This window comes from Clytia hemisphaerica, unplaced genomic scaffold, assembly GCF_902728285.1.
Source record: "Clytia hemisphaerica strain Z4C2 unplaced genomic scaffold, Clytia hemisphaerica genome assembly, whole genome shotgun sequence".
Taxonomy (NCBI): Eukaryota; Metazoa; Cnidaria; class Hydrozoa; order Leptothecata; family Clytiidae; genus Clytia; species Clytia hemisphaerica.
This window is the reverse complement of record NW_027104378.1, coordinates 1,366,690-1,379,331: the sequence shown is the minus strand read 5'-3', so window position 1 is coordinate 1,379,331 and position 12,642 is coordinate 1,366,690. Positions and strand designations below refer to the sequence as shown.

The 12,642-nt window shown below is 37.8% G+C and overlaps 1 protein-coding gene and 1 long non-coding RNA gene across 3 annotated transcripts in view; one reads left to right on the top strand and one right to left on the bottom strand.

Moving 5' to 3' along the window:
• Positions 1-4,667: 4,667 nt before the first annotated feature.
• Positions 4,668-12,642, top strand: part of LOC136819063 (uncharacterized) — a 61,515-nt gene continuing 53,540 nt past the window's right edge. Inside the window, exon 1 of one of the 2 annotated variants that reach the window (XM_067075228.1) lies at positions 4,668-4,716. The gene's annotated coding sequence lies outside the window, so the exon portion shown is untranslated. Of the gene's footprint in view, positions 4,717-6,663; positions 6,826-12,642 lie in introns of those variants that run through there. The other variant, XM_067075227.1, reaches the window with a different exon arrangement.
• LOC136819064 (uncharacterized) lies at positions 5,221-5,530 on the bottom strand. Its single transcript, XR_010848390.1, has 2 exons — positions 5,498-5,530; positions 5,221-5,278 (listed from the first exon to the last, which is right to left on the bottom strand). It is a non-coding gene; the product is annotated as an uncharacterized lncRNA (long non-coding RNA).

Genomic DNA, 12,642 nt, shown 5'->3' with positions numbered 1-12,642 from the left:
TGGCTGGCACACAACGTTGTTTCAACGTTTATTTAACGCTATATGGACTTTGTGAACATTAGATAAACGTTGAAACAGCTGGGAAGTAACTCCTTTTCCACTCAGACTTGGTTTATGTCTCTAGTGAGAAGGACAGGAGCAACCTCGTCCTCGTCCTCGTGTATTCCAAGCTTTATTTACGTTACTGATAGACGCCAGAGAATATTATCTGGTGCTATCAGTAAGTATTAAAAAGCTGATAATACGTAGGGAACGAGGTCAGAAAATGAGTCAACTCGAACTGTGGATTTTACAAAATAAATTTAAACTTAAAATTGTTTGAAAATGCCTACGAACGAATTTTTTTACTCTTAGAACATTTAGTTTTCTTTGTAATCGAACGCTATTGCTATGAATCTCGTGCAAAGTTTTGGTTTTAAAATGTCGTAAATTTGTGATATTCATGTTACGTAATGTTTTATACAGAAACACCCAAAAAACGGAAAAAAAAAACACGAAAAAAAAAATTGGAAAACTCACCTCTCAGATAGTATCTGTTATCTCCTTTCCGTTTGCTTTTACACACCAATGGGCCACCACTGTCACCTTGGCATGCGTCCACTCCTCCGACATCTAAGAGACCTGCACATATCATGTTTTGTGTGATCTTTGTGTTTAGTATGGCGTATCGTTCTCTGCAATCTTTTCTTTTAACGATTGGTAATCGAGGTTCTTGTAGAATCTGAATGTTTTTCCAAACAATTCATGATTTGCACCATTGTAATGTCTATCACGAACCCAATAGCTGATTGGTTGAAAGTGACGTATTAACTGATTTTACGTCACTTTCAACTAATCAGCTGTTAGGTCCGTGGAAGACATTGTAATTGTGCATTTTATGAATAAGAATTCATTAAAATGATACGCAGTTTCAGACCATGCTCACAGGTGGGACCATGTTCGCACGTTACGGTTCCGTTTCGCTCCGAAACGAAATGAAGCCATTCTATTGGTTACATTCAAGTTTTACGTCACTTCCAACCAATGTTTATGTTTCTTTTCTTTAAAGTTGATGCAAAGTAGTACAATGTGTACTTAGCTCGAGGCTAATCAATATCAACTATTAATTACAAATCTATCTAGAAGGTTGATACTCAAGATCAACTATTATTTACAAATTAATTTAAATTCAATCAATGAAACCAACGCCATGGATAAAAGTGCGAAAATTTCGGCAAGGACAAGTAGTTGGGCCTCCATTGCTTGATTTCTTTTTTAAATTCATCTAGGTTTTTAAGTTTTTTAAAGTCATCGGGAAGGGTAGCCCAGATTTTAGGTCCCAGGAAAGCTAAAGACGATTTTCCATTCATTTCACTTTCAACTACTCTACTACGAAAGGAATTCCTTTTTCTCGTTTTGATCTTACATTGGTTTTTGAGAAATATTTTACTTTCTGATTCATTGAGTTTTGATTTAAATAGCTCTGTGGATAAGGATTGAGTTGCTCGTTGATGGAAGGTGGAACCGTTGTCAAGTTTCAACAGATCATCGAATGATGAGTTGTAGTCTGAGTAAACGATTCTCAAGCATCTTTTATGTAGATTGTTGATTTTATCCTCTAGAGCTCTGCTATGAAACATCCATATGAGAGGACAGTAATTGAAGTGGCATTTAATGAAAGCATTCATCAAGCGTTTCTTTTTTTCTAAAGTGAGATATGTGCTCATTCTGGCTAAGGCGGTTATTTTCAAACTAGCTTTCATGCAAAGATTTTCTATATGCGATTCAAACGTCAAAAGATTATCGAAGGTTACTCCAAGGATCTTTGACGTTTTGGTATTGAAAACAGTTTCTTCTCTAATATTTAGATAGAGCGAGTCGTCAATGATGTTAACTATTAGCTGACATTTGTCAGCATTACCAACCATTTGATTAATCGAAAGCCATGTGAAGATTTTTTCTGCTACAGAGCTTAGTTTACCACTTACTTCAATCCAGGTAGGAGCACTAACATAGGGTGTCGTATCGTCCGCATAATTCGCAACCTTAGTATCCTCAATGATGAAAAAGAGGTCACAGATATAAATATTGAAAAACAGAGGGCCAAGGATTGATCCCTGGGGAACACCATCCTTGATCTTGATCCAGTTACTCAGTTCGTTGCCTACTTTTGTCCTTTGTTGCCTATTTTCTAGATAACTCTTGACTAACCCAGTGGAAAGGTCATCGAACCCGTATGCACTGATCTTTGCTACAAGTAATTTGTGGCACATGCAGTCAAAGGCCTTAGAAAGGTCGATGAGCAGTGCCCCAAAAACATCTTTTTTGTCATTGGCTAGCTTCCAGAGCTCTTCCATTGGGAGAAGAGAGGTTTGAGTGGAATATCCTTTCCTGAAACCACATTGTTGTTCATCAAAGTAGTGCTCAAAGTATTCTGATATTTGATTGTGATATACTCTTTCGTAAATTTTGGATATTACCGGCAGTATACTTATTGGTCAATAGTTACTTTTATCGTTTTTAGAATTTTTCTTGTAGACTGGGGTGACTGTCGCGAACTTGGAAATGTTGGGAAAAATACCTGAGCTGAAGGAGTCATTTATGCTTATAGAGAAGCAGCTTGCAAATAAGTGAGAGTATTTTTTAATTCTTTTTGCTGGTATATCATTTTCCGCTTGAGACTTATTTGTCTTAAGGTTACTAATTATCTTCTCTAATTCGTCTTCGGTGGTGTTTCTAAACTTGAAGGAGTTTTCGTTGTTTGATACCTTTTCTTTTATTTTGAGTATACTAGGGTGGTTTCTAAAAAGCATTATTTCATTTTGAAGAATATTATCAGAAAGTTCATTGAGAGGCACTGGTTCTGTTGGTGGTTGATTGAGATCTAATTTTTCAGTGATATTTATGAAGAACTCATTAAACATTTTTCCAATTTCTTTATCATCTTTAATCAGTTCATCATTTTCGACTAAGGTTATTTTCTCACTTATTGGTCCTTTATTAGAGAAAAAAGGGCGCACAGTTTTCCAAAATCTTTTATTGTCAGTGATTTGCTTTTCATCCAGAGATTCATAAAATCTTCTTTTAGTGTTTCTCAGGAGATATAAGCATCGGTTTCGCTGTTGGTTGTAATTATATTTGTTGATGTTAGAGGGGTCTTTTCGTTTAATGTTATTAAGTCGAGATCGATGCATCATGGCCTTTCGTAGTGATTTTGTCATGAAAGGTTTATCATTACCTCTTAGTATTTTAGTTTTTATCGGTGCTTCAGCGTTTAGAAGATTTACTACACTTTTCATTTTATGTTCAAAGTTGCGATTCGACTCTAGTACTTGTGTTAAAAGATCTTCGTTAAGATTTTTGTAGCATCTATATTTAATGGCTTTAGGTGGACACTTTTCAAAAGTGGTTTTTAAGACGCTTATTGTGATGTTGTGAAAGTCCGATAGGCTATTAGATACAGAGGAAGAGCCCTGAAAACTTCTTTGGTAATTTGTTAGCATCAGATCAATGCATTTCGGATTTTCTGCGTTTTTGAAGCACGTAGGTTCATTTATCAAGCTAGAAAGCTCCCTACTAGCAAGAAACTCAGGCATTTTATGTTTGTCGATTTCACAATTGAAATCCCCCAGTAGTAAAAGTCGGTCATGATCTCCTATAGAATCAAGGCTATTTTGTAAAAGCTCTAAATGTGAATTTATATTGTCTACATGCGGATTATAAGAGCAACCCAGTAGCCATTTTTGCTTCTTCAGATTGACCTCGATGAATATAGCTTCATAATTCTTGTCTTTTAATACGAGTTTAGAAGGAATGCCCTGACGTACGTAGAGTAGAAGACCTCCTCCCTGCTTGTCCCTGTCCAAGCGATATGGACGCGAGTAGTTTTCAATAATGAAATGATGGTGATTTACCCGTGACGTCATTGGGTCCCTTTACCCCTTATGTTGTCAACGGTCAATTCGCAAATTTTGAAAATTTTGCGGTCAACAGGTACCTTATGCCCCAAGGGTCCCAAAAAACTAAAAAACGTCAATTTTTTCCAAGGGAAAGTGGGTTTTTAAATTTGCGAAAGATTGACACTGCAACGACTTCTTCTTAAAAAACGCTAATTTTCACGAAATTTTTAAAGTTGAAACATTCCAGAGGCTAAACATGTTGGAATAGCGGCTAGACGAAAAAAAAGGTGAAAAAAACAAATTGAATTTCCATTTTTAGTACCCGCATATCATTGAAATTTTGTAAATTTTGCTTACGCGCATGCATGCGTTTGCCAAAAGAGTCGCACTCCGCTCGCTTACGCTCGCTCGGTGCGTAATGAAGCAATGTTTTTATTTGAGAATAAGGGATTGCAAATCTGTTATTGATGTTTGTTTCTCATTTTTGGTTATATCTTTCAACTCCAAGTAGTTTTTTTGTTATTTGGATTTTAAACATTCTTTTTCAAAATGGCGACCTCGCCAAATGCTCCTAGTCCTACTCTACTCAGCGTCATCAAAAATCATCAAAAAGCAAAGTTCAGCCAGAAGCTGACTCTAGTCTAACCAGGAATGTGAGAATTCAAGGTTCAGAACATGATGAATGGAATGGAACCATTACAGCATGTCCGGCAGAATTTGATCCTGACCAATTCGCCACACAAACCTGTTTTGATGGCAGGTTCGGTCAGGAACGTGAGTCGGACGAGTGGACGAGTTTGGTGTGCAAATCATGATACACTCGGATCAGAAAGATCAGGTAAGAGTTTAAACCCTTGCTATCATAAGATGTTGTTTCAACGTTCACTGAACGCTCTACCAGAGTGTTTTCTAAGGGTAGGTAGAAAACCTGGCCCACCTCTCTGGGACGGGCCATGGCCTACCCTTGGTAGGGTGCGCACTCGTCGGGATTTTTTGCGCGGAACGAGGAAGAGTTTACAAAAATGAACTTCAATGCATTAGTACTTACCTTTAAATCATCCAAATCTGTTCATTCTTTTTTTAAATCAATCAGGAATTATCAGGGAAACAAGTAAAAAAAACTGCATCCAGGTATCTTTTTTCTTTCCAAAGATATTCATGTTTTTCGACGTCAAGGTGAAAACGCGATTTAGCGCTGACCACGGCTACCGTGAGTATCACAGCGCGAATAAATTTTAATATTTTCTCTTTGAAAACTTGACCTCTGATACTCAGGGTAGACCCATTGAGTTTCAAGCCGAAGGTGTAGCGTCAGGATGAGATTGAATAAACAATAACGCCGTGTTTGTAACACTGTTCAGTGCATTAATTTATTGATGTGTAGTAATGTAGTGTTCAAACTGAAAATAAAAATTGAAAAATACTAAGTCTAATGAATGAAAATAAAATAATCTAACTTAGGTACAAAATGATGTAAGTCTATGAGAACAAAAGTAGAAGTAGAAAACAGCAAATGTATAAATGAATGATTGAAGTACTAATATAATGTAAAAGAAAATCTAACTTAACTTAACTTAGGTGCCACAAATAGAGACAGAGAAAAGAAACAAAAAACTCACCAGCTGGCCTGAGGTAGAATGCTGTAAGCAGGCTCGAAGCAGGCAGCAGAACACAGGGTGTGTCAAGACTAACACCAACTGTGTGAAAATGAAAATTGAATGTGCTTGTATATGTGAGTAACTAAAGAGACTATTGATTGATTTCATTTGATTTGAGTTGACATCATGTCAGAGGAGGTCTTCACTCCTTGAAGTCTCTGTTGAAGTGAGGTCTGAGTGATGATGTGGCATTTATATAGGCAGATCAAAAAGTCTAATTTACAGACCAAAATAAATTATAACAAAAGGAAATGCATATCAAATTGACATAAAATTAATGAATAAAATACTGACCAAATGCTTATCAAACACAGAAAAATGCAGAATAACCAAAATGGTGGGAAAAGTGAAATAAAATGCAGACCAAACAAAAACAAACAAAATGGCTGCACACTGAAAAAGGTGAGAGTGTTTGATTGACCAAAAATGGATTGAAACTAAGGTTTATGCCTTAACAGAAGGCTAGAGGTCAATCTCCTTGGTAGGATTTGAAGCCAACAAATCCTACCAAAGTTGCGCGGCCTTGAGCGACCCGCCTGGTTTTTACACAAATGACAGATTGAAACTAAAATTTACCGCTTAATTTCGAAAAATATATCACTCGAAAACAAAGGAATTGCTAGATTCAATCCGTCATCAAAAATACGGCGCATATTTTAAGGCTTCAATTTTTCTTGCCTGAGAAAGGTTAGAGATTGACCTCTAGCCTTCGGCTTGAAACTCAATGGGTAGACCACGGCACCGGAAAATTGTCGACCCACATTGAAACAAATGGCTGTCGCTATTGAGCTGGTTCATCTTTTCAATCGCGGTTTTTTTAGTAAACCCAGGGTAAGATTAGGCTACAATCTATCACAACCTGCTTTATTTGAAAATCTACAGGCCGTCTGGAATTTTGAAAAACAAGAAGAAATTGCGATTTTTTAACAAGATTGCGGATTTTTTCATTTAAGCAGCATACACCATCTGAAAGCTGAGGATTTTAGCTTTCTAGTGAAATTTGTTTTTAGCTATCATTTCCAGCTCATTAGCGATAAGCTAAAGTTTTTAACAGTCATCGGGCCGATTTTCAGACTGCGCCAGCAAAACTCCTCACGCCCCGCCACGCGGAAGGCTAGAAATCACCCGCCATCTTTAATGTTTTTCGGTGCTGTCCAAAGGTCATTTCTTGGTTGCGCGTGGTAGGGAGACGATTCCTTGAAAATGTGGTTTTTTGTGGTTTGAAAATGGAATAACTTTGGAACTACTTAACCAATTTTAACAAATGACCCCTCATTTTTCTCACAAAGGTAAGGACTTTCAAATAAAATTAGTTTGGTTTTCAAAATTTGAGGGGAAAATTTTGACCTGTCCACCCAACCCTAGCTGGGAGACCCGACTTCTCTGTCTATGTGGTTTCAAAAAAATATCAAAGTATAGACAGTAGTAGCCGGGAATTATACAAGATGCAAGAATTAATCGCAGAATTTGATTGGCTAATATCTTATTGTTATGATTTGATAAACAAAAGTATGACGTCAAACAGCTCTATTGTTTCAAGAAGTGGCGCGAGCTTTTGAATTGTTTTGAAAAAATAACGGTTTTTTCTTTTGTGATTTGAAGTGATTTGAATCGAGTCAATAATTCCATACTCTGTATTTCAGTGAAGTTGTTGGGATTTTAACAGGATAGAAATATTTTTGTAACAGAGTATGGTCTCCAGACTAACCCAACCCTTGACCTACCCTTACAACTCTAAAAAAGATTTGATTCTTATCAATCTGAAAATCTGCAAACCAATTCTGAGGTTGGACTTTGGTTTTTCTGGCATTTAGAAAAACAATGAGACTGAAATAAACAAAAAAAATAAAAAGTTTTGAGTCTGCATTTTATACACCTGACATAGACCAGGCGGTGTCAACCGAACCCTATCGAACCGATTTTCGTTATCGAACCATCAAACTTTATCGAACAAACTCGAACAATAGCTGTTCGATTACCAAACCCGATCGAACAGCTATCGAACTTTACGAAAATTTCTTGATAAGTTCGATTTAGTTCGATGAGTTTTCTTTGTTCGATGAAGTTGGATTGATGTTCGATGAGTTCGATTTAAGTTCGATGTGGTTGTTCGATGGTTGTGTCGGATAGATTCTACTTTTCTTTACCTTTCAGAAAATTACGAGGTTGTTTAATCAAAACACAGGCACCGAATGCTTCTCTCTGTAAAGAAAGTAATAAAGATTAAAATCTTATTTTTTACAAATTAAACTACCAAAGAGCTCGTAAGGGGCGACGTCCATATTCAATCTTGCCACACGTAACGGGAAAAGACCGTTAGTTTTCAAACATACCTACCCACCACCTTAACGGTCTTCATGATTTGACCAAAATTTTACCGAAGCTTTCATTCCCGCTAAAATCAAAACAAACGGCCCGCTACAAAGGTCGCCATTTTCAGAGGGTTTACAACGGCCAAATTCCATCACAATTTTTAAACGGCCTTTGTTTTTAAAACTCCCAAAGCAAGAATGTTATACTCTGAAACCACCCCTAAATTGCTCAGGGAAAGGATTTTGGATAGCATGCTAAAGGAAAAAGCGAAGAATTGAGCGCTACGATAAGCGATTTTTGATTTTTTCCTTGGAATTTTTAGTGGAGTTTCATTTTGGTCATCAATGCCACAGCTAACTCTCAACATTCCGATATACCTACCCACTAACGGTCTTTTCCCGTTACGCGTGGCGACTTTGAATATGGACGTCGCCCCTAAAAGCTCCAGCTTGTCCCATCCGATGGGATAGATATAGGATGGCCCGCGAGAATGGGCCGTGGGCGGCCGCCAATACGCCCTCGGAATATAAATAAAAAATTGGGCGGCAAGGTATAAATCGATTTAATCGAACCAATCGAACTTCATCGATCTTAATAGAACTGATCGAACCTCAATCGTAGACATCGAACTGCGATCGAACTATAATCGTATACCGTGAGAGGTCCTAAAGCCGACAGCCCAGCCTAATTCCGACCCCCCAAATAACTGTTATGAAAAAAAATTCTATGTTTACAAACATTCCCTCTCCAAGTTGAACGATAAACTATTGCTAGAACTCTTGAAACGAAACATCTAACAAGATAGCTGTAATGTCAAGATGTCAATTAATGTAATTAAAAAGTGCGAGTTGTAAAAATAATTACCTTTTATTCTGGATCAGTTGCTCGTGTTTAATTAATACGATAACAGTTTTGTAATAAAAGTGACTTGTGCGGGAAAAATACGAAACAACTTGGACTGGTTTCCATCAAGAAACAAACAGACTAAATTGTAAAAATGGCGCGAAGTTGAACAAAGGGCGGATGCGGTAGCACTAATTTGAATAACAAACATCGAATCAATGAGGCGGCAACCATCAACGCCCTCTTTACCACCTATAAGTCCGGATGTTTATTTACGGAAGGCCCGCAATTGGACAGCTCTTCATTTAAGTGTACTCTTTGATGAGATATATTATCTTTACTAGAATAGGGGCAAGGTGTCATGTAATACATAATAATTGTAATATACATCGTCTATTTCTATTCTTATCATGTAATATATAATATAATGTAATATACGTCGTCTATATGTATCCTTACACAAAGTCCGCAATCAAGCCAAGTTCTAGTGTAAAGTAATAGAAACCAGGCTTGATTACGTAACGTTTCAAAATGAGCACGCTCGTACACAGACCTCTTTTATATTTTCGTGTGGAAAATCGAAACATCTCGTTACTTTTTATGATGCTGTTATGTTACTACTGTTGTCATTTATGACGTTGTGCATATTGCAATAAAAAATATGTTTTGTTATAATAAGAAGCAATCATTGTTATTTGGTTCAATTGGTTCAATGTATCAAATCTCTCAGTTTAGTTGACACTTTGGTATCTTCGTTGCGTCACAGCGAAAGGTTTGTTTTTATTTTAGTTTGTATCTTTGAAAGACCCCATCGGCTTTAGGCTGGGCTGTCGGCTTTAGGACCTCTCACGGTAATCGAACAGTCATCGAACTTTACAAAAGTTTTCCCGGTTCGATAGGTGTTCGATTGGGTTCGGTAATCGAACAGCTATTGTTCGACAGGGTTCGATTAAGTTCGATTAGTTTGATAATCGAACAGTTCGATTGACACCGTCTGGCATAGATTGGGAAGTCGTCAGTGAAAGAATTGATACGGATCGAGTGATTGATAGTGTAAAACCCACCAAAGTGTTAATGTACTACTCTATAAAATATAAACGTAAGATAATGTAGAAACAACAGGAATGTTGACATTCCCACTCTTTCTTTTGTCCTAGAGAAATATATCAAAAGAATATACTAATATAAACTAAAGAATGCAGCTCCAGAGCTGTCCTTATAAGCAAACCAATGACAACAAAAACAAAGCCAGACAAACCAACTTCTATCAAAAACATATGGCGACATGCCTACTTTTACATGCCCCTATGGCAGCATTTTTATAAATGCTCCGAAAACACTTTCATAACGCTTTTATCAATAAGCACCAGTATTATCCAAATACTGTAAGTAAATTTCATCAAAACCATCAAGTATCAAAACAAGCCATCAAAACATTCAAACAATACACTTTCCAGATTCCAAAACATTCAACAGCTTTTTCGCATCTGCTCCCTGTTTTGTAAGAGAGTCAGCAAGTTGGGACTCACTAGGCAACCATTTTAACGATTCAATTTCATTCTTTGTCAACATATCTTTGATGATCGCGATATCGACACGTAAACGACGCTCTTCAGCCATTGTCGTAGAATGAGCATTTCGGTAAAGTGATTCATTGTCCGTCAATGCGTGGATTGGTATGGTATTAAATCCTTTAGGCACCAGGATTTCGGTTAAGACGGTTGAAAGGTAGAAAGCTGTATCGAGGGTATCCACCATAGCACTTGTTTCAGCAGCCAGTGTGCTACGAACAACTCGACGTAGTGTTTTACTTCTCCAGGATAGCGGTGCAGCATTCCCTTCATTATCGTGAAGAAAGACGATATATCCCCCTGAACTTTGACTGTTTTGGAGATTTCCCAATGAAGCATCACTGAAGCAAGTAATGAAGCACTTTTCGAGATTAATTCTTGGAAATTTGATTTTCAAAGGATTGGATTTGACTTTTCGTAACACTTTGTTTGCTTTCAAAATGTCATTGACGGTAGGTGATTTCATTGAAGAACTAAGGCGAGATACATCAAATGAAATATCTGGACGGGTTTGTGTTGCAATCCAATTTAGTTTACCGACTAATTTACAGTATTCGTTGGCTTCAGACACGGTACAAGGTGAATCCTTCAAGGTTTGACGATTCCTCTCCATCACGATCGGTTCAGTTTTCTCAATATAGTCTAGCTGGTCAAGAGTGATACTGCCATCACTGTTTTGCTGCATATTGGCACCGACATACTTGAAGGATTTTGAAGCTGTGTGACTAACTTCAAAACGATTACAGATACTATCAATAATTTGTTTGAACTCAGGTGTACCCGCCCAAAGAAAATCGTCTACATGGGCAAATATCACACCAGAAAGTTTATCATTTGAGTCTCTCCAGTAAAAGATTCCATAATCGATGGACGATCGCTTACATCCGAGACGTTCCAATTCATCCCAAATTGCAAAATACCACATACGGGCTGCATCGTTTAGCCCGTAAACACATTTTTCTAGCTTCCACAGTTTATTCCCTTTGGTTTTGATTGGAGGGACAATATAAACATCACGTTCGATAGGTTTACCTTGTAAGAACGCAGCTTTAATGTCTAGTGTTTGTAGCGTCCAGTTCTTACTAGCCACGATGGAAAGAATTAAGCGATTGCTTTCTTTGCTACCAGTTGGCGAGTCAGCAGGGATTGAAGATTTCTCTTGAAAACCTTTCACAACAAACCTTGCTTTAGGGACTGTTTCACCATTAACAGTTTTACGAGTGCAAACCCATCTGCCTGACAATGTTTCTTGGCCGACATCATCAACTTCAGTGTATGCTCCATACTTTTTCCACTTTTCAAGTTCTTGTAATTTAGCGTCTCTGAATTCATCAGGAACGGAAAAGGCTACGGAAACACAAATCTCATCTTTGGAAGGATCGATATTGCTAGATAGTTTCCACTCGTCCACCAAACTCCAATCGATCGAATAAGTTGATTCGTCACTTCTGACATTCAACCAGTTTTGATGGACTCCTCCTTTCTTTCCAGCCGGTCCTAGAACTTTAACGGTTTTCCATTGACTGGTTTCTGGACATTTGTATGACACGGTCTGGTTTCGTTTTGGCAGCATAATTTGGTCAATGATAACTGGAGCAGTTTTGTGTCCGTCAGCATCTTGAACCACATCCTCAGTTGGCTTTTCGACAGTATTTTCAATACTTTCATCAGGAATTGGAGCTTCGGGATCAGTTTGGGTCTCAATGTTTTTTATTTCAGTTTTTTCATGTTTCTCAGAAGTCTTTGGTTCTGTTGTATACTGCAGTCTACATGGATGTACTCGACGAACAACACTTCCATGTCTTAGCATAACAACCTTTCCGTCTACTCCAATTACTGTGGCGGGTCCTTGCCATCTACGGTCATCGGGCAATTTATAAAAAACATGATCACCATATTGATACACACGATCACAATATTCACGAATGGGATGTTGTAATGCTTTCCTGAGTTTCGAGCTTGTCTGGGCATGAATGAAAGCTTTCCGAGCAGAAGCAATAGCATTTAGATGGGTAGCAATGTTTGGACTAGTTGTGACTCCTTCCAGAGCAGGCAAATCGTCATGGAGTGCTGATGGTAATCTTGGGTTTTGTCCAATGGCGAGCTGTGCTGGGGTAAAACCATGTACAAACATGCACGTGTTACGGATGGATGTGGCATATTGCAGGGCAAGAGATTCCGAGAGCTTTGGATTGTCCTCTAGCATTTTCTCCATCATAATGTCTATGGTGCAATGATTTCTCTCGTTAAGACCGTTAGCCCACGGGCTGTATGCTGCGGTATGTTTGATCGATATGCCAAATTGATTTCCAAGTTCTCTCATTTCATCATTTGCAAATTCTCCCCCGTTATCCATATGAAATGTATTTGCAGCTCCAA